The 19876-nt window shown below is 42.4% G+C and overlaps 8 non-coding genes across 8 annotated transcripts; all 8 read left to right on the plus strand.

Annotated features, from left to right (window-relative positions):
• Positions 1-2869: 2869 nt before the first annotated feature.
• Positions 2870-3067, plus strand: LOC126984960 (small nucleolar RNA U3). Its single transcript, XR_007738253.1, has one exon. It is a non-coding gene; the product is annotated as a small nucleolar RNA U3 (small nucleolar RNA).
• Positions 3068-4514: 1447 nt separating this feature from the next.
• LOC126984915 (U1 spliceosomal RNA) lies at positions 4515-4677 on the plus strand. Its single transcript, XR_007738216.1, has one exon. It is a non-coding gene; the product is annotated as a U1 spliceosomal RNA (small nuclear RNA).
• A 1713-nt stretch (positions 4678-6390) lies between these two features.
• On the plus strand, positions 6391-6506 carry LOC126984913 (U5 spliceosomal RNA). Its single transcript, XR_007738214.1, has one exon. It is a non-coding gene; the product is annotated as a U5 spliceosomal RNA (small nuclear RNA).
• Positions 6507-7538: 1032 nt separating this feature from the next.
• LOC126984946 (U1 spliceosomal RNA) lies at positions 7539-7701 on the plus strand. Its single transcript, XR_007738246.1, has one exon. It is a non-coding gene; the product is annotated as a U1 spliceosomal RNA (small nuclear RNA).
• Positions 7702-10309: 2608 nt separating this feature from the next.
• Positions 10310-10425, plus strand: LOC126984911 (U5 spliceosomal RNA). Its single transcript, XR_007738212.1, has one exon. It is a non-coding gene; the product is annotated as a U5 spliceosomal RNA (small nuclear RNA).
• A 1281-nt stretch (positions 10426-11706) lies between these two features.
• Positions 11707-11899, plus strand: LOC126984936 (U2 spliceosomal RNA). Its single transcript, XR_007738236.1, has one exon. It is a non-coding gene; the product is annotated as a U2 spliceosomal RNA (small nuclear RNA).
• A 1424-nt stretch (positions 11900-13323) lies between these two features.
• Positions 13324-13486, plus strand: LOC126984918 (U1 spliceosomal RNA). The gene has a single exon (XR_007738219.1). It is a non-coding gene; the product is annotated as a U1 spliceosomal RNA (small nuclear RNA).
• A 3145-nt stretch (positions 13487-16631) lies between these two features.
• Positions 16632-16794, plus strand: LOC126984922 (U1 spliceosomal RNA). Its single transcript, XR_007738222.1, has one exon. It is a non-coding gene; the product is annotated as a U1 spliceosomal RNA (small nuclear RNA).
• The last annotated feature ends 3082 nt before the right edge of the window (positions 16795-19876 follow it).

The following is a 19876-nucleotide window of genomic DNA, read 5'->3' on the forward strand; positions in this document are numbered from 1 at the left end:
CTGATGAGACCACTCTGTCCCCCAGAAGAGCTGTGTGTGGAGCCCCCACATGAGATGCATACTCCATACGAGGGCGGACAAGGCCCTGTATATGGACAGCAACTGTGCAGGGGAGAAGAACTATGAGACGGTAAGAGAACGGCCTCTCGAGGAAGCTGATTTAGTAAGAGATGAGATATGAAGTTTCCAGTTGAGATTTTGAGTTAAGGATAGACCGAGAATGTTTAGTGTTGAGGAAGGTGAGCTGGGTGTTGTCAAAGAATAGGGGATAGTGTTTTGAAGATCGAGTGGATAGGTGGAGAAACTGTGTTTTGAGGCGTTGAAGGACACCAGGTTCTTCTGCCCCAATCGGAAATAATAGTAAGGTCTGAGGCTGCTGTTCTGCAGTCTCCAGCCTTGAGTCGTAGTTCCTGAAGGTGGGCCTCTATTAATGCAGAGGAATCATCGGCGTAGGATGGATAGGACAGTTCGTTTTGGAAAGAAGATCATCAATGAACAACAGAAAAGAGTGGGAGATACAGAAGAATGGGTGAACTACTGTTTAATAGATTATTAGGAAGAGAAATGACCGTCTACCAAGAAATAGAGAAGAAAAGAAAGGAAACTGGAGATAAAGGTACAGAGAGAAGGATAGAAACCGTAGGAGGGTAGTTTTGAAAGCAAAGATTTGTGCCAGACCCTATCAAAAGCTTTTGATATGTCCAGCGCAATAGCAAAAGTTTCACCGAAACGGTTAGATTTAGTTTTGTTATATTTGTCATACGCTTCGCGCATTTCCGTGTCCAATAGTGGCAGAGAAGGCTGCGCTCATCTCCATATTCCCTGTTAAGTTAATCAAACCACCCCCTCCCCCCACCCCCTGGTGGATTTCTCTGCTATGGATGACACAGTTCAGTCTGTCCATGCATGTGGTGAGGACATTGAGTTCACCAAATGTTTCACTTACCTTGGTAACATAGTGCATAACAATAGTTGGTCTTACCAGGAAGTCACTCCATGGATTGACCTGGCCCACAGTGTTATGGACTCACTCAACACAAGTAAATAGGACAAAAATCCGAATTTTCAAGTTGCTTATGCCCCCCCTCTTTCTTTATCGCTGTGAGACATGAGCACTGCGAATTATGACGTGAAGAGGTGTGTTGATGGTATGAAGTGCCTTCACAGGATCATGGGGTGTCTCTGGAATGATATGCCGAACCAGAGACTATTGATGAAACTGAATCAAGGCCTGTCACTGATGGGCATGTGGCACACTTCCAGGACGTCATTCCTTCCAGTAAGGTAGTGTTTGTACGTACAAGACAACCCTGAGTGGAGGAGACCAAGGGTCTGGTTCGACAAGTTGATCGATCCTGCCAAGTGGGGGATTAAACTGAAAGGGTAGTGTTGCTTGGAGGCTCATTCAGAGGGACTGTCGGGAATGAAAGCAGCAGCCGGAGGATGAGTGAAGCAGCGCGCAGCCTGGCATATGCTCCTTGTTAGTTAGTTAGTTACAGGCTCAAAGGCCAGTGTGACAGATGAGCACTGAGGCCAACTTTACCTACCTTTCATTGGAGATTATTAATTTTTTTTTTGTTATGTTAGCCTTATTTTAGTTCACTAAGGAATGTGGATGTGTTAGATTTATTTAGTATTGTTACAATAATTGATTTTCTATTTACAGGGAAGGTAGCATTCAGTATTGCATTCTTCAAAATATACATTGTGCTATATATTTAGGAAAGATTATTCAGTAATAATGACAAATAAGATCATCATTTAAATACTAATAAATATGGAACACTAAATACTACAATGTAGGAAGCAGACACTATAAAAAGAGAATAATCAGTATTAGTTTCTTTTAAGCTCTCATACCATTCTCTATCATATCAACTGTATGTATTTATATTCACCAAGGAAGATTTTGGTTATACTAATTATTGGGTATAGGCCAGCGTGGCCAGGGCAGGTTAGGCTGGTTGAGACTATATTTTCCAGGTTTGGTTAGGTAGTAGTAGTGAATTTATTTACTGCATTTACAAAAGTAGTGAATTTATTTTCAACTTACATAGTGCAAACAAACAAATACAATTATGCAGCTGAGCAAAAAGAGGTGTTCCCTGTACCTCAGTGTCCATGTAGCACTTGTTCAGCGAGTCGGTTCCTGTGAAAACGTTTTGAGTGACAAGCAAGGTTGGGGTGAAAAGTCATCCTCGTCTCAGCGCCTATATAGCGGGCAGCAGGCCAAGCCGCAGAGGCTCTCGGCTGGCCCGGGGAGCCGTCCTACCGGAGCTTTGGGATGCTGCGAACACTCCTGCTGGGCTTCTTTAACTTTTCCTCTCAGAGACACTAGCCGAATTATATCTCTGGCGGCTGGTTGCGCCGCGCGACCCGTTGAGTGAAGAGTGACCGTCAGGAGAATGAGGAATATTTTGTGATGAGCGTGTGTGGAGCTGGCGGCGTCAGCACACACATACACACTTGTTGTATCATAATATTAACAGCAATAGAAATACAATATACAATTCAGATTGAAAGTTATTTATGGTTTAGGCGTTGAAAACGGCGGAACTACACAACAGCACAGACTGCGGTGGAAAGTTCTTTGTTGTAGCTGACAACCATGGCAGAAAACCTGTGCTTTTCAGGGTAACTAAGTCTTTTAAATAATATGTTTTGCGAAAAATGTTGATTTGTTTGCAAATCAGTGCTTATGATTCCAAAATTTGCATATGATTATACAGCAAGTCCACTTAAGTTCCTTAATTTATCCCCACAAGTCCCCCTCAACACCGGCTTGGGGTTATAATGCACACAGTTAATTTTTTCACCTGCCTCCTGTTGCGCCGTAGCGTATTGGGGGCCGCCGCGGCCCGGGGAAGGTATGATCATACTTCATAGGATCACTTCTATAGTATGACAGCCAAGTTCCCTGACCGAAACTTGGAGTGACCTCACGCCACGATGACGAGGTTAAGTGTCCGGCCCTGAGCGGGAAGCTGCCCCGTGGCCTGGCCAGGGGCTTGAGGACCGTCCACCACCCGTTTACGGGGAGTGGCGGGCCGAGCACAGGCTGAGTGGTGGAGGACTATAGAGGATCTTCCTTTTTTTGATACTCCTCCCTAATGGGAGGAAATAATACCTAATATCTACGGTTCCCCGAGCCGTCTATAGACATTTTTGGGTGTTTCGACTTTCGAGCACTCATGCGGGGTTTAACCCAAATCTGAATTTTGATTTAAGGCGGGGGGTGGCAGCGCACGGCCTAGTGTCGGCAGTGTAACAGTCCAGACTAGAGCATGAGGAGTATTTCGTGGTAAGCGTGTGTGTAGCTGGCGGCGCCGCGGTTGGTGGGATCTTCGATATTAATCTTATTTTTGGACTGGCGAAGTGCTAGGGGCTTGCTTTACCTTTCCTGCGGATCGGACCGGTATTGCAGTACCTCCGGGATCGGTCCACTTCCCCACGGGAGGAATAAACTCATGATAATGTTATAAGGTGAATGAAGGAGGCATGATTCATGCGTTAGTGCTTGGGCTTTGCTTTGCACGGATCAGCTCTGTAATTTCGTGTCTCTGGGGTAGCCAGAAACGTGACATATATTATACTAAGATGAGGGCCATCGAAGCTGTGGGGTTGCTTCACCTTTGTCACAAATCAGCCCGGTCGTCTCGCAACTCCGGGATCATTTTCACTTCCCCAGAGGTGGAAGAAACAAGATGAATATGGGTATTTGTCCATCGTGTGTTGTTCACCACGGCGTGATCACGAGCTGGACTTATCGCTACCACCCTCCCGATTAGAGCAAACTCAGCATAGTTAATCTGGGTATCTCTAGATAAGTGGGTGTGAGTGTTTAGAGTCAGAGTAACCTTGAAGCTGCATCTGGTATTTTTTTTCTTTAAGTGCTGATTCCTTCCCTGCGCTTCGCTCATACTACAAGTGTTTTCGGTGTTCTTACTTATTCGTCACCTTATATTTAGCTTCATTTTTCAAGTTTCATCTTTTCTTGATCAAGAAATACCTTTGGAAATGTTAACATGTCTAAGACACTCTTCAAAAGTTTTGTCCCATCAGCAACTTCAAGGTATGCTCAAATAAAATGTTTTGTTCTCTTTTCTTCATGAGTAAAGTTAAAATATTGTAGGTTTAAACACAAATATATTCTTTTTACAGTCCCACTTAATACTCGTTTAGCGAGTAGATTCTGGGAAATCTTGTTTAAGACGCGAATTATATAAATATACCTTTGTTAGTTGGCTCTGGCGGTAGAGGGTGTGCAGGCCCAGGCAGGTAGCGGGACTCACTTATCCCAGGAAACCGCCTTTTGACCTTATTGGGTCCCGTAGGCACTCCTGCTTTTTCAATGTTTTTTGACAGTCACTAAAATCTCAATTTTATTCTTGGATGGAGTGTAGTAGTGTGCGGCGCAATGAATGTTAAGCAACTCAGTTTTTCGTAAGGAAGATTTTGGGGAGCACGCGTGTGGAGCCTACAGTGCTGTAGGTGGCGGGGTTGTTGCGAAAAACATACTTACCTGGCACAGGAGATACCGTGATCATGAAGGCGGTTCTCCCAGGGCGAGGCCTGCCATTGCACTCCGGCGGTGCTGACCCCTGCGATTAACCCAAATGTGGTTAACTCGAGTGCGAAATTTTTGATAGCGGGGGATTGCGTTCGCGCATCCCCCTAATAACCTCATGGTTACATTATTAGGTAGTATTGGTGGGTGGGTACAGTGTACTCAGCATCCCTCCAGGAGATAAAAGAATAAACCGGACTGGAACCTACCGAAGTATCATGTCAGAAAGCAAGGTAAAGTTGGGGTTGTAGCAGTAAATTTATTTTTATCCCCTTGGTCTCCCTCACTCAGGGTTTTATAATGCTTAAAACATCGTCGCGCTTCTTGAAGTCACTCTGTGTCCATGTCTCAGCCATACAATAAGACAGGGAGTACAGATGACTAATGATTCGAATTTTTGTACACTTGCATAGATATCAACAACGCCATATATGTATGTCGAGCGAGTCCATAGCACCGTGGGCGAAGCCAATCCGTCGAGTGTGGCAAGACCCATTATTGTTGTGCATTACATTATCAAGGTATGTGAAAATTTTAATGACCTTGGCTTCCTCACTACATACATGAACAGAATAAACTGTCATCCAGCAAGCCTCCAAACGACTGGATCTTGGTTTTGGTCCGGGGGTCCTTAATTCAGTTTTGCGAGTACTTCGCCTCTTCGTCCAGCACTTAGAGAGCCATCACCAGGACCTCCAGTGTTTCCGCGAGAAGTACATCATTAGCGAAAACAAGATCAGTGACCTTTCTTGATGTGGCCAACAGCTGCTATGCAACGACTTTGATCAGCAACTTTGAACTGTCCCGCCTAAAAGCGGGACTCCCTTGCAGCAATCCCACTTGGCTGCAGAATGTCCCAGAGTGCCACACGATGCTCTGATTCAAAATCCTTAAGATTGACAGGCTGCAAGCACCCCCTGTCGAAACTTGAGCTGGCATTCCACTAGGACATAAGCGGTAGGATCCTGTCATTTGTTGGCTTGGAGTTGTATAAAACTTTACCAAATGAGAACGAATTCGCATCAGCAGCAGATGAGCGAATACTTTGCTTGGCACACTGAGCAGTGTAACAAAACGTTAATTGTTGCAGCCCTGTCGGTCCCCTTTCCCTTTCCAGATAGGGATAACCAGCCCCCATTATTTCCAGTTAGAAGGAATAACACTGGACTGCTGTATATGACAGACAGCACTGCATGCTACCATGGATCATGGCTTTACCTTAATTTTTCATCATCGCTGATACTTTAGACCCCAGCTACCGTCCCACCCTTGAACTTCCTCTTTTGCCGATGCATTAATACGGTCATCCAGGTATTTGATCGTGTTCGTAAAGCAGCTCCCGCGCCGTGCTGGGCATTGCTGATGAGTTGTTGTTTTTCCCCAGGATGCCTTCCATTACCATTGAAATCGATTTAAATCAGAGTAAAAAAAAAAATCATGATTTAAATCAAAATTAAATATACCATATTTAAAATTATTTAAGTGTTATATCAAAAGTAAAATATCTAATGATTGAAATTATATATATATATATATATATATATATATATATATATATATATATATATATATATATATATATATATATATATATTTTTTTTTTTCCCAGTCCCCCTTCACACACACACACACACACACACACACACACACACACACACACACACACACACTTTATTTATTTATTTTTTTACATCTTGCATAGTGCAACAAGTACAATTATGTCGATGAGCTCACACACAAATTGAATTTGCCTCGCGACAGTCTCAACCAACAGTCTCTCATTGCACTGTATGGCAGTCAACATCGTTTTCTTTTTTACGGATTCTTCGATTTAACCGGTCAATACGCATAAATCTTTCGCCTTTTATTAAAGATTTCCGTGGAGGGGAACAACTCAATGAGTCTTAAATATTTTTTTCTCGGCCCACCTAGTGGGCCTAATATAACGCGATTAATATATATGAATTAAGCTCCGAGCGAGAAGTGCAGTGACGATAGCTTGTTTTAAGAGTAGACTTGATAGCTACATGGACGAGGATGACAGGTGGTAGTGGGGGGGAATCTGGAGCTGCCTTGTGTAGGCCATTCGGCATCTTGCAGTCTCCCTATGTTCTTATTTTCTCATAATATATCATGGGCAGTAGGATAGAGAAAAATTCTACAATAAGCCTGTATCAATCTGGAGTATCAGTCACCGTCCACCCTGGCCAGTGGCAACTCAGTGAGTCAGACTCCAGACGCTGCGCTGCCAGTCTGCGAACTTGTTTCACCAACCAGCAAACAGTACATAAAAAAAAAAGAGAAAGGAGGGCTTTTCCTTTTTCTTTTTCGAGTGGTGATTCCTCCGTTCGTTTCACTCATACCGGATACAAGAGTGATTTCGGTGTTAACACTGACTCCCATCACATTACATTTAGCTCAAATTTTCAAATATGGTCTTTTCTTTATCAAGAAGTTTCTTTGGAAATATTTACCTTTAGTTAAGTCTCTCCTCAAACGTTTTCTGTCACGTCATGAACTTCATGGTGTTCTCAACTAAATGTTTTGTTATTTTTCATCACGAGTAAAGTTCGCCTATGGTAGGATTATACTCAAATATATGCTTTTCCAATTAACAGTTTCACTTGATAGTCGTTTAAGGAGTAGATTCTATGGAATCTTGTTTGAGACGCGAATTAAATGTCGGAATGATAAACCTGTGTTGGTTTGTTCTGGCGGTAGAGGGCGTGCAGGCAGGCAGCGGGCCTTACTTGGCCCGTGGAACTCTTTTTACATTATTGATTCATGTACTTACTTGCAGAGCTTTTTGAAGTTTTTGACAGTTATACAAATATGAATTTTGCTATTATTTGGAGGGTAGTAGCGTGCGGCTTAGTGATTGAAGAATTACTTACTTTTTCATAAGGAAGATTTTGTGGAGCGCGCGTGTGGAGCCTGTGTTGATGTGGGTGGCGGCTTTGCTGCGGAAAGCATACTTACCTGGCACAGGAGATACCGTGATCATGAAGGCGGTTTTCCCAGGGCGAGGCCCGCCATTGCACTCCGGCGGTGCTGACCCCTGCGATTAACCCAAATGTGGTTAACTCGAGTGCGAAATTTTTGATAGCGGGGGATTGCGTTCGCGCATCCCCCTTACTGATTCACATCATAATTATATACTAGGTAGGAATATAGATGTACGGTGATAAGAGACACCTGTCAAGTTTTACTTTGATGTTTTAAATGTGACAGTTTTGATCTAACGTGAGCTTGTATTTCACAAGCTAATGTCTAATTTTCCTTTTATTCAAATATGCCAGTTTTCATATACGTAAGGGGGTGTACTTCGCAAGCTAAAGTCTATTTTTCCTCTGATAATCAAATGTTAGTTTTGAAAAAAATAAATGACTATTTTGCAAATATGATTTTGTGTTTCGTTCAGAACACGAGTTGTGGTGAATTTACTCCGTTATCAGGACAGCCTCTTAGCTACATATAGGTTCAGGTACTTGCTTAGTGTCTGCATTTGGATAACTTCTTTGGATTCGTATTGTCTTGTTACTCAGCCACGGATTTTAATAATTTCGTAGCGTAACATTTTGGCGTTCTTCTTTCTTCGTTGATGCTTGTACCACGTGAATAATTTAGTAGCGCGAGTTTTTTTGGCTGTCTGAAGCTGCCTGGATGACATGGGACACCGCCGGCCAGCGTTCTTCCTTTCTTCGTTGAGGTATGTATAGCACGTGATTTGTTATTCCATCTGATGGTGTGTACAACCTTGTGGATATATTTGCTTGCCTGTTTAAGTACGTTGTTTTATCATGCTAGGAGGGTCCTTTTAGGGGCGACCGAGTAAAAGGAAACTGCGATGAGGAAAAATATCATGTTCCATTCTTCTTCGAGGGAAGTACCGCACCACGCATGTTACTTTTGCCATCTTATAATGTTGAATGTTTTGCTGAGGTTCACTTAGCGTTGAATGTATGATGCTTTTTCATCCATTATTTTTAAGAGACATCTATGAGCCGCCCAACCGAAATCTTGGTGAACAAGCCGTGAACGAAAAAGACATCATTACGACAGCTGCCTCGTGCCGGCCTCCAGAAGAACATCACATGTGGTTAACTCATGAGTAGCAACGAAAACACAGAACAAGACAACGCCTACGAGAAAATGTGGAAAATTGAAATCAAACAGGGAAATTTACTGTCATCAGACTCGGTGCAACTATTATTGAACAAATAATAGCAAATAATGCACAAAACATAGGCAAAATCTTAGGCCTTAGCATATCCAAAATAGGATGCTCGGGACACAAGAAGAGCAATCGCACTTTGGACCCTGTCAAAACTACAAATTCTACAATCTGACCACTACAATGATGGCACAAATATACACACGCCTTCATTACCACACAACGTAGTAGGCTCCAAAATGCCCAAACCAAGGATTCAACTGGTGGTGACAATATAAAACGCCTATAACCTCGAGAAATCTGATGTAGATTTATTTACACCCTAAACTCGGAACATACCACCAAAACGCTGCCCAGAAATGTACAACCACACAACAGGGCCATAAAAGTGTAGCAAAAGAATGAAAACCGAAACATCTCAATATACAAAACATTAAAAGAGCTCAACAAATGTAACACGTTATCACGTAAATTTTCCCAGCAGCCTCACACTTAATTAATAAACATACTGCAATATGACCGCAATAAATTTATAATCATGACAATGTATACAATCTTCAGTTCTAATCATATAAATATGTAAATGCTAATGGAAGACCTTGTAAAAATTTCATATGCATAAATGATTACTGTTAAGAAACTACGAGGAGTCACACAAACATCTCTTTTTTTATTTTTTTATAAACACTTATATTTAAGTAGTGTGCACCAAGGCTGGGATTCACAAAGCGTTAGCAATATTGTTAACGGCGTTAATAAATCAGCATCCACAAAAAGTCATGACGTCGCAAGCCGCGCTAATAGCAATATGTTGTTAAGCGCTCTAACTTTGGCATTCTCGAAACTAATTTATGACGTCACGAATCGCTGAATTTGTTGTCCAGTAACAAATTTAAAGGCTCCAAAGGATTAGTTAACGTTTAAAGAATGTCATATTTGCACGAAAATGCCTATATATTTTAAGATTTACACTATTTGAGAGGTATGAGAAGGTGAGCGATCAAAATATGAGTAGACTACAGAGTGTATTTGTATTTTCCTTGCGAAATCTGAAATATACAAGAGTGCATCGCACTTCAATATAATGAAAACCGCTTTCCTGTACAGCTTCCTTCATATTCATAGTGACTTGTGCATGTATGTTAGCGTATACGACGTACAGGATTTATGTCCATGGTGTTAGTATAGCATCGGGAAGCCGGAGTGGCGGCAGGTTTGCGGGCATGAAGGGGGAGTTGGTTGTCTTACGAGTAAAGACAAAATTAGCCGCTTCCGACAGTGTGTCGGGAAAGGACATCCAACAGTAATCAGTGCCACTATGCCCCGCGTGGAGCAGCTGCCTGCTAAGGGGACGGGCGCCCCTGGACAACAGACCAGCATGTGCAGTAGCCAGTAGGCGTCGCGGCCTTCTAGCTCGGATGTGACCCGCTTTGTCCAACTAACACATATTAATTGTAACATGTAAAATTACGTATCCAAGTATGTGCCTGTAATGGATGCAAATTACGTGCATCATAAATGTTGTATAGTTTGCACAATAAACCTCTACTAAAAAAAAAAAGTTGTGGCGACTCTGGTTTCCCTTCAAAACGCATAAATATTTCGCCCTTTACTAAAGATTTCCGTGGAGGGGAGCAACTCAATGAGACTTGTATAATTTTTTCTTGGCCCACCTTGTGGGCCTAACATAACGCGATGAAAATATACGAATTTCAATTCAATTCAACCTCCGTGTGAGAAGGTAAATCCTTCAACAAAAAATTAGAAGTGGCCAGACCGTGTAAATTGTATCTCTTGTGTAACCTCATGTTATTTAGTCTTGTATGAAGGTGTAGAGATTTAGTGGACTAGGTTCCAAAATCCAATAATTTCTGATGTCCTTCCTAGTTTCAAATAGTCTGTGGTCAAATGCTTAATTAGTCAGTGGTAGGGAACTAAGGGAAGGGGGAACCGAGTATAGTTCCTACAAACCACGTAGTTCGGTTTTGATTACTCTTCGAAACCGAGTACTGAATGATTACTTTGCAGCGGATCATACAGGGATGGCAGTCATATCACCTGGCTAGAGGGAGAGAGAGAGAGGGGGTGGGGGGTTCAGAGTTGCCAGAGACAAAAAATTGTTCATATTCGTGTGAGAACAGATAATGTCTAACATGTCATGTGAAATTCAAACAATATTAAATTTTCTTCTTATTTTCAAAGAGCCACAGTACTTAATACGTGCTCGAGATAAAGCAGAAGGGTCAAGGTCTACAGATGATATTAGGATATCTGTCGGTAGGTGAGGCAGCTTGCTATAGAATACACATAAACATATTCCGCGCCACCAGTGTTGCGCAGAATTCATGGTTTTCAACTGCGATGATGAGTTTCATTTCGCAGACTGCTGAACTATAATGTAACTTACCAAGTTAATTACTCCTGCTTTATTAGTCCATCGTCGATCGATCGATTAAATCCCCCAAAACTTCAGTTACTCTTTCAAAAGTTTTCTGTCTAATAAGTAACTAAATGGTATTCTCAACTAAAAAGCTTTCTTCATTTTTCGCCACGATTAAAGTGGATATTACTGACAAACATACTGATTATTTACCTATTGAATGTGCTAAGTAGTGCTCGTGTAACGGGTAGATTTCCGATAAATTCTTGTTTGAGCTGCGATCTTAGTGTAGGAGGTGCAAGCCTGTGTTTGCCCCTTCTGGGGCGTAGAGGGCGTGCTTGTAGGTGACAGGTCTCTGGCGGCCGATGGAGCCGTCTTTAGACAGTTTTGCGTGTCTTAAGCACTCATGTTGGGTTTGTTTAACTATTTCTAACTATATACCAAATATGAATTTTGATTTAAGGCGAAGGGTAGCAGCGCTCAGGCCGGTGTCTGCAGTGTAACAGTCTAGAGCATGAGGAATATTTTGTGGTGAGCGTGTGTGTTGCTGGCGGCGGTAAAGGGGCCGTTCGGTTGGTGGGCGGCATCGCTTCTCGGCCTTTTGGCTAAGATCAAAGTGTAGTATCTGTTCTTATCAGCTTAATATCTGATACGATCCCCATGTGGGATCTACGATATTAATCTGATTTTTGGACTATGGCGAAGTGCTAGGGGCTTGCTCCACCTTTGCCGCGGATCGGCCCGGTATTGCAGTACCTCCGGGATCGGTCCACTCCCCCCAGGGGAGGAATAAACTCTCATCATAGTTGCTATGCTGCCTAAGGCTATGTTCTTAGGTGTCAGCTGCCCTCGTGCTCTGGCGGGATCAGAAGGTTCTTCCACGCTGACCACACGTTGCAACACACCCCTTCTGCAGGGAGCGGAGCGTGTAGTGTACATAATTGTAATTTATTTGCACTATGCAAGATGTAAAATAAAGAAAGTTTGCCGGAAATCGACATCTCCATCTGCCGTAGATCAGTTCACCTTTGCCGGGTTTCGTCCCGGTATTGCAGTACCTTCAAGGTCGGCCCCCTCCTCCAGGGGAAGAATAAACACTCGTTATAATATTATACTGTGGATCGGGGAGATATATGATCAGTGTGAGTGTCTTGGCCTTGCACGAATCGGCTTATAATTAATCATGGCTCGTGTAATCAGGGGTGGAGTCATTACAAAAGTTGTGTATTCGAATACTTCAAAATCCGACGAATATGAATTCTTTACACTGAAAAGGTTTTTAATCATATAGAAATGCGAATACTTCTTGAAAGTATTCACGAATACATGGGCAATAGTATAGTAGAGAAAAATTCTACAATAAGCCTGTATCAATCTGTACCCTCCACACCGGCCAGTGGCAACTCATTGAGTCAGACTCCAGACGCTGCGCTGCCAGTCTGCGAACTTGTTACATACGCCAACCAGCAAACAGTGCATCAACAACAACAACAAAAAAAAAGGGCTTTTCCTTTTTCGAGTGGTGATTCCTCTGTGCGTTTCACTCATACTGGATACAAGCAAGAGTGATTTCGGTGTTCACACTGACTCTCATCACACTACATTTATCTCAACTTTTCAAATATGATTATTTTTCGGAGGGGGGTATTTCGTTGGGGATATACCCCAAGGGATGTTTATCAGCAAGTTTCTTTGGAAGTATTTACCTGTAGTTAAGTCTCTCCTTAAACGTTTTCTGTCATGTCATGAACTAGATGGTGTTCTCAACTAAATGTTTTGTTATTTTTCATCACGAGTAAAGTTCGCCTATGGTAGGTTTAGACCCAAATATATGCTTTTCCAATTAACAGTTTCACTTAATAGTCGTTTAAGGAGTAGATTCTCGGGTATCTTGCTTGAGGCGCGAATTAAATGTCGGGATGATAAACCTGTGTTGGTTTGTTCTGGCGGTAGAGGACGTGCAGGCAGGCAGCGGGTCTCACTTGGCCCATGGAACTATTTTTACATTATGATTCATGTACTTACTTGCAGAGCTTTTTCAAGTTTTTGACAGTTATAAAAATTAGAATTTTGCTATTATTCGGAGGGTAGTAGCGTGCGGCTTTGTGATTGAAGAATAACTTACTTTTTCATAAGGAAGATTTTGTGGAGCGCGCGTGTGGAGCCTGTAGTGATGGGGGTGGCCGGGTTGCTGCGGAAAGCATACTTACCTGGCACAGGAGATACCGTGATCATGAAGGCGGTTTTCCCAGGGCGAGGCCTGCCATTGCACTCCGGCGGTGCTGACCCCTGCGATTAACCCAAATGTGGTTAACTCGAGTGCGAAATTTTTGATAGCGGGGGATTGCGTTCGCGCATCCCCCTAATAACCTCATGATGTTACGTTTTAAGGAAGCACCGGCATCTCCAGGAGATAATAGGATAAATTCGCCTGGAACCTACTGATATATCATCTCACCATGTCATGTTGTAGTAGTAGTAAATTTATTCTTATCCCCTTGTCTAATTCCAAAAGCATCGTCGCGCCTTTTGAAGTCACTGTGTCGATGTCTCACAGCCACCACAACTTGGCAACATGGGAAAAAATCCCTGCCACGTGTTAGAATTTATACAAATCGTTGTTATATATAATCCTAAACATCGACACTCATTGTACTATGTAGCTTCCTATACTATATACAGAATATATAAAATATCACTTTCAAATAGCCCATGGATGGGAAATAAGAGAGAAAGAGAGACACATATATGAAGGTTGATTTGGCACCATGGTGAGAGAGAGAGAGAGAGAGAGAGAGAGAGAGAGAGAGAGAGCGTTCCTTTCCATAATGATCCCTCCTCCTCCTCCTCCCCCCCATCTATCCCCATCCACCTCTCCCCCCTCTCTCCTCAAAATATCCTGCGTATGTGAAGAAAGAAAGGAGAAAGCAAGAAATAAGGAAATAAAGAAAAGAAGAATGAAAGAAAAAGAAAGGGAGAGAGAAAGAAAAGAGAAATCAAGAATGAAATAAAGAAATAAAAAGAGAAAGAAACAAAGAGAGAAGGAAGTAGAAAGAAAAAGAAAAAGTGAAGAAGAATGCGAGAAAAAAAAAGAAAGGAAGGAAGAAAGAGGGAAGGAAACGGAAAGAAAGAAAGCGAAATAAAGAAAGAAAAAAATGAAAATAAATAAATAAAGGAGAAATAGAGAAGAAAAAAGAAAGGAAGAAAAAGTAAAATTGAAAGAAAAGGTTGAAAGATAGAAGAAGGATTAAAGGGAGAATGAAAGAAAGAGAAAAGGGAGAAACAAAGAAAGTAAAGAGAAAGAAAAAAAGAGAAAGAAAGAGGAAGAAAAAAAGAGAAAGAAAGAAACAGAGGAGGTAAAAAATCTGCTGCTGCAAATAGACCCCAAGAAAGCCCTAGGGCCTGACAACATCAGCCCCCACCTGCTAAAAAGATGCGCTGGCCAGCTCGCCCTACCACTTACCACCATCTTCAATGACATCCTTTCCGCTTCCAAGTGGCCCACACTTTGGAAGAAAGCAAGAGTGGTGGCCATATACAAGAAAAAAGGCAAACAGGACCCAAAGAACTACCGCCCAGTATCCCTCCTCTCCACTGTTGGGAAAATCTTGGAGTCCCTTATAACAACCAAACTCACGGCCTTCCTCGATGCCCACCATCTCCTCAACTCCAAGCAATTCGGCTTCCGGCAGGGAAGATCTGCTGCAGACCTGCTGCTCCTTAACTCTGCCTCATGGAACCACTCGGTGGACAGGGGACTCGACACCTTCGTCGTGGCTCTTGACATAGCCGGAGCCTTCGACAGGGTTTGGCACCAAGGCCTCATCGCCAAGCTGAAGAGCCTAGGTGTGCGAGGCGCCCTCCTGCAACTCATTGGGGACTACCTCCAGGACAGGGCGTTACAGGTGGCGATTAACGGCCATACCTCAAGCCAGCACCCCATCAATGCAAGCGTGTCCCAGGGCAGCGTACTAGGGCCTCTACTGTGGAATGTTTATTTCAATGACATTCTCCAGCTCATACCTGAGGCCCAGGCGTACGCTGACGACTGCACCCTTGCCTTCACCAGCGACAGACAGGACTGGCAAGGCACAGTGTCGTATCAACATGGCACTCGACAAAATTGTCGCCGGGAGCGGCTGCTGGCAAGTCACCCTGGCACCTGACAAAACACAAGCAATGGTAATGTCCCGCAGGCGAGATATCAACAATCTAGCCGGGCCGGGGATACAACTGGAGGGGAAAACGCTACCCCTTCAAGACTCCATCTCCATTCTCGGAGTGGAGTTCGACGCGGGACTCTCCTTCACCAACCATGCTAAAAAAATATCAAAAAATGCAGCATGGAAACTCAGCTGTGTACGGCGCATCTCCCATCTACTTGACGCCAAAGGGGCTGAGGTGCTCTACAAGGCACAAGTACGCCCCCTCATGGAGTACTCCCCCCTCGCCTGGTCCTCCTACCTTGCAACGCTGGATCGTGTCCAGGCCAGAGCCCAGCGTCTGATACAGCGCACAGGTCCTCAGCACGCGCGTGGCTCCCTGCAACTTCTCCAGGAGCGCAGGGATGTGGCAGGCCTGTGTGTAATATTCAAGGCACACAACCTATACACACCCCACCTGGCAGCTCTCAAGCTCCCCGCGCCCCCAACCCCCATACACTCCACCCGAGCAGCACCCCACAGACAGGAACAAGTTGCTGTACCCTTCTCCAGGACAGAACACCACTTCCGCTCCTTCCAGCCCCGCTACAACCGCCGAACATCTTGTTCGTCACACTGACCTCCACCATCGCGCGTCACTTCGAGACTGCAAGCGGGAGGTGAACAGCTGGATTAGGACTTCTAGGCAGTAATTCAATGTGTGTCTTGTATGTAGCTATAGATAGATGAAGCTTAAAACCTTCAACTTTAGTACAATCTTCTGTAAGCCCTGTTTAAATAAATAAAAAAAAGAAGAATGAAAGAGAAAAAGGAGAAAGAAAGTAAGAAAGGAAAGAAGAAAGAAAGAGAGAAGACAGGAAGAGATTAAGAAATAGAGGAAAAGGAAGATATTTATCTCTGCTCCTCCTCCCCCTCTTCATTCATTATTTCCTCCCTCCCTCCCAAATCACACTGCTACTTCTGAGATGCTAACATGTGCTTTTCCAATTAACAGTTTCACTTAATAGTCGTTTAAGGAGTAGATTCTCGGAAATCTTGTTTGAGACGCGAATTAAATGTCGGAATGATAAACCTGTGTTGGTTTGTTCTGGCGGTAGAGGACGTGCAGGCACGCAGCGGGCCTCACTTGGCCCATGGAACTCTTTTTACATTATTGATTCATGTTCTCACTTGCAGAGCTTTTTAAAGTTTTTGACAGTTATACAAATATGAATTTTGCTATTATTCGAAGGGTAGTTGCGTGCGGCTTAGTAATTGAAGACTGACTTATTTGTTCATTAGGAAGATTTTGTGGAGCGCATGTGTGGAGCCTGTGGTGATGTGAGTAACTTTGTTGTTGTGGAAAGCATACTTACCTGGCACAGGAGATACCGTGATCATAAAGGCGGTTTTCCCAGGGCGAGGCCTGCCATTGCACTCCGGCGGTGCTGACCCCTGCGATTAACCCAAATGTGGTTAACTCGAGTGCGAAATTTTTGATAGCGGGGGATTGCGTTCGCGCATCCCCCTAATAACCTCTTGATGTAGTAGTATTGGTGGGTGGGTACAATGTACTCAGCATCCCTTCAGGAGATTAAAGGATAAACCGGACTGGAGACGGCTGAGTGGAACCTGCCGAAGTATCATGCCAGAAAGCAAGGTAAATTGGGGTAGTAGTAGTAAATTTATTGTAATCCCCTTGGTCTCCCTCACTCAGGGTTTTATAATGCTAAAAGCATCGTCGCGCTTCTTGAAGTCACTCTGTGTCCATGTCTCAGCCATACAATAAGACAGGGAGCACAGGTGACTAATGATTCGAGTTTTTGTACACTTGCATAGATATCAACAACGCCATATACCTTCTTCAAAGATTTACTCCTAGTATCACTAGGTGAACGGGCCCTTGTCCGAAGACTGCCCTTTAATTAAGAGGGAAAAGATTGCTCCCTCCCCGCACGGGGGAGCACGGGCTTTTACCAAAGGCAGGGTGCCAACAGACCGACTCTATCAGCGATCGAAATCTAGCCGACCAAGTCGGTGTGTCGACGAGGACTGGCGTGTCTCTGCCATATACCCATGTCGACCGAGTCCGTAACCAGGCCAATCTTTCGAGTGTGGCATGACTTGTTGCACTATGTAAGATGTAAATAAACACTTGACTTCCTCACTACATACATGAACAGACTAAACTGTGTCATCCAGCAAGTCTCCAAACGACTGGATCTTGGTTTTGGCCCGGGGGTCCTTAATTCAGTTTTACTTCGCCTCTTCGTCCAGCACTTAGAGAGCCATCACCAGGACCTCCAGCGTTTCCGCGAGAAGTACATCATTAGCAAAAACAACATCAGTGACTGTAGTCGCGCCTACGATGTGTTGTATGTATGAGGGTTACTAATGACGTAAAGTCATATCGTTATGGATTGCACGTAATGTCTTCATGTAATAATGGTATATGTAAGATGGTAAATGTTTGTAATAAGGTAAGATAGTAACTATAATGGTAGGTGGTAATGTAGGGGAATAAGGAATGAAAGAGGTGGAGAAGTGAGGAGAGAAGAGAGAGGTAACGTGAGAAGGGATATGGGAGGCAATTCATCGTCTGGAATGTTATGACACCTCGCCCCGAGAGATCACAAAATCCATTAGACGGTATAGGTCCCTCGGACAGAGGCACCCTTGTTGGTCCTGGGGACAATCTGGCCTGAAGGGAGTGAGGGAATAACGGGGAAGGCAGACTGTTAAAGGAAGCAAGAAAGGGAAGATTTGGAGGACGTGTCCTCCGACTTCGCCTTTGCACGGCTAGACGAGGGATAGGAGGGTGAGGCTTCCATCCGGAGGCGAGGAGACAAGGGACAAGAGCGCAAGTCCGTTGCGGTGGATTACACGGCTATTATTAGACCCCTCAATAATTGTGAGTATTATAAGTTTGATGTTGTATCATAGCATAAGGCGACATTTGGTGTTTTAGGATAAGATGACATTTGGTGTATTTGATGTGGCTGTAAGTGATGTATTGTATTGTCTGACAAGTGTTGATGAGATGTATTCTTTACCTCGCTCAGGTTTACACGCATATTAAAAGCGAGTAAAACAAGACGGGTCTTCTGATTTATCCTGCCCAAGCCGCCACAACGCGGCTACAGTGACCTTTCTTTATGTCGCCAACAGCTGCTATGCAACGACTTTGATCAGCAACTTTGTCTAGTACCCAATCCCTTTGTAAAAAGTGCTGAACTGTCCCGCCTAAAAGCCGGACTCTGCAGTCACCATATTGATTATTTTTCATTATGTATCTCGTTCGATCTGGTTCGTTTTCTTGTCCTTTATATATATATATATATATATATATATATATATATATATATATATATATATATATATATATATATATATATATATATATATATATATATATATATATATATATATATATATATATATATATATATATATATATATATATATATATATATATATATATATATATATATATATATATATATATATATATATATATATATATATATATATATATATATATATATATATATATATATATATATATATATATATATATATATATATATATATATATATATATATATATATATATATATATATATATATATATATATATATATATATATATATATATATATATATATATATTATTATTATTATTATTATTATTATATATATATATATATATATATATATATATATATTCGCATTATTATTATTATTATTATTATTATATATATATATATATATATATATATATATATTATTATCATTATTATTATTATTATTATTATTACTATATCAATATATATATTATTATTTACATATTGCAAGTACTTATTGTGGTGATTCTTATGTTGGCATTGGCCAAGGACGTTCATGAGTCAAAATCCTTCTATTGTTGAGAGAGATTTATAAACTTATTCCTTGTAAAACAGCAGCAGATGAGCGACTACTTGCTTTGCACACTCAGCAGTGACATAACGTTAATTGTTGCAGCCCTGTCGGTCCCCTTTCCCTTTTCAGATAGGGATAACCAGCCCCCATTATTTCCAGTTAGAAGGATTAGCACTGGACTGCCATATATGACAGACAGCACTGCATGCTACCATGGATCATGGCTTTACCCTCATTTTTCACCAGCGCTGAGATTTTAGACCCCAGCTACCGTCCCACCCTTGAACTTCCTCTTTTGCTGATGTATTAATACGGTCATCCAATTATTTGAGCGTGTTCGTAAAGCAAATTCCGCGCCGTGCTGGGCATCGCTGATGAGTTGTCTTTTTCCCAGGATGCCGTCCATTACTATTGAAATGGCTCGCCAAAGACAATGGCTAAAAGTTTAAGGTCGTTTGTGAATTCCCAGTCCTCCTCCACACACACGCACACACACACTTTATTTATTTATTTATTTATTTACATCTTACACAAATTGAATTTGCCTCGCGACAGTCTCAACCAACAGTCTCTCATTATGTCAATCATCTCATTATGGCAATCAACATCGTTTTCCTTTTTACGGCTTCTTGGATTCAACCGGCATGTTTTGCTACACGAAGTTCAGTAGTTTCACGGAGCGCTTATATCATTTT

The sequence above is a fragment of the Eriocheir sinensis genome, chromosome 57, assembly GCF_024679095.1.
Source record: "Eriocheir sinensis breed Jianghai 21 chromosome 57, ASM2467909v1, whole genome shotgun sequence".
In the NCBI taxonomy this organism is placed as follows: Eukaryota; Metazoa; Arthropoda; class Malacostraca; order Decapoda; family Varunidae; genus Eriocheir; species Eriocheir sinensis.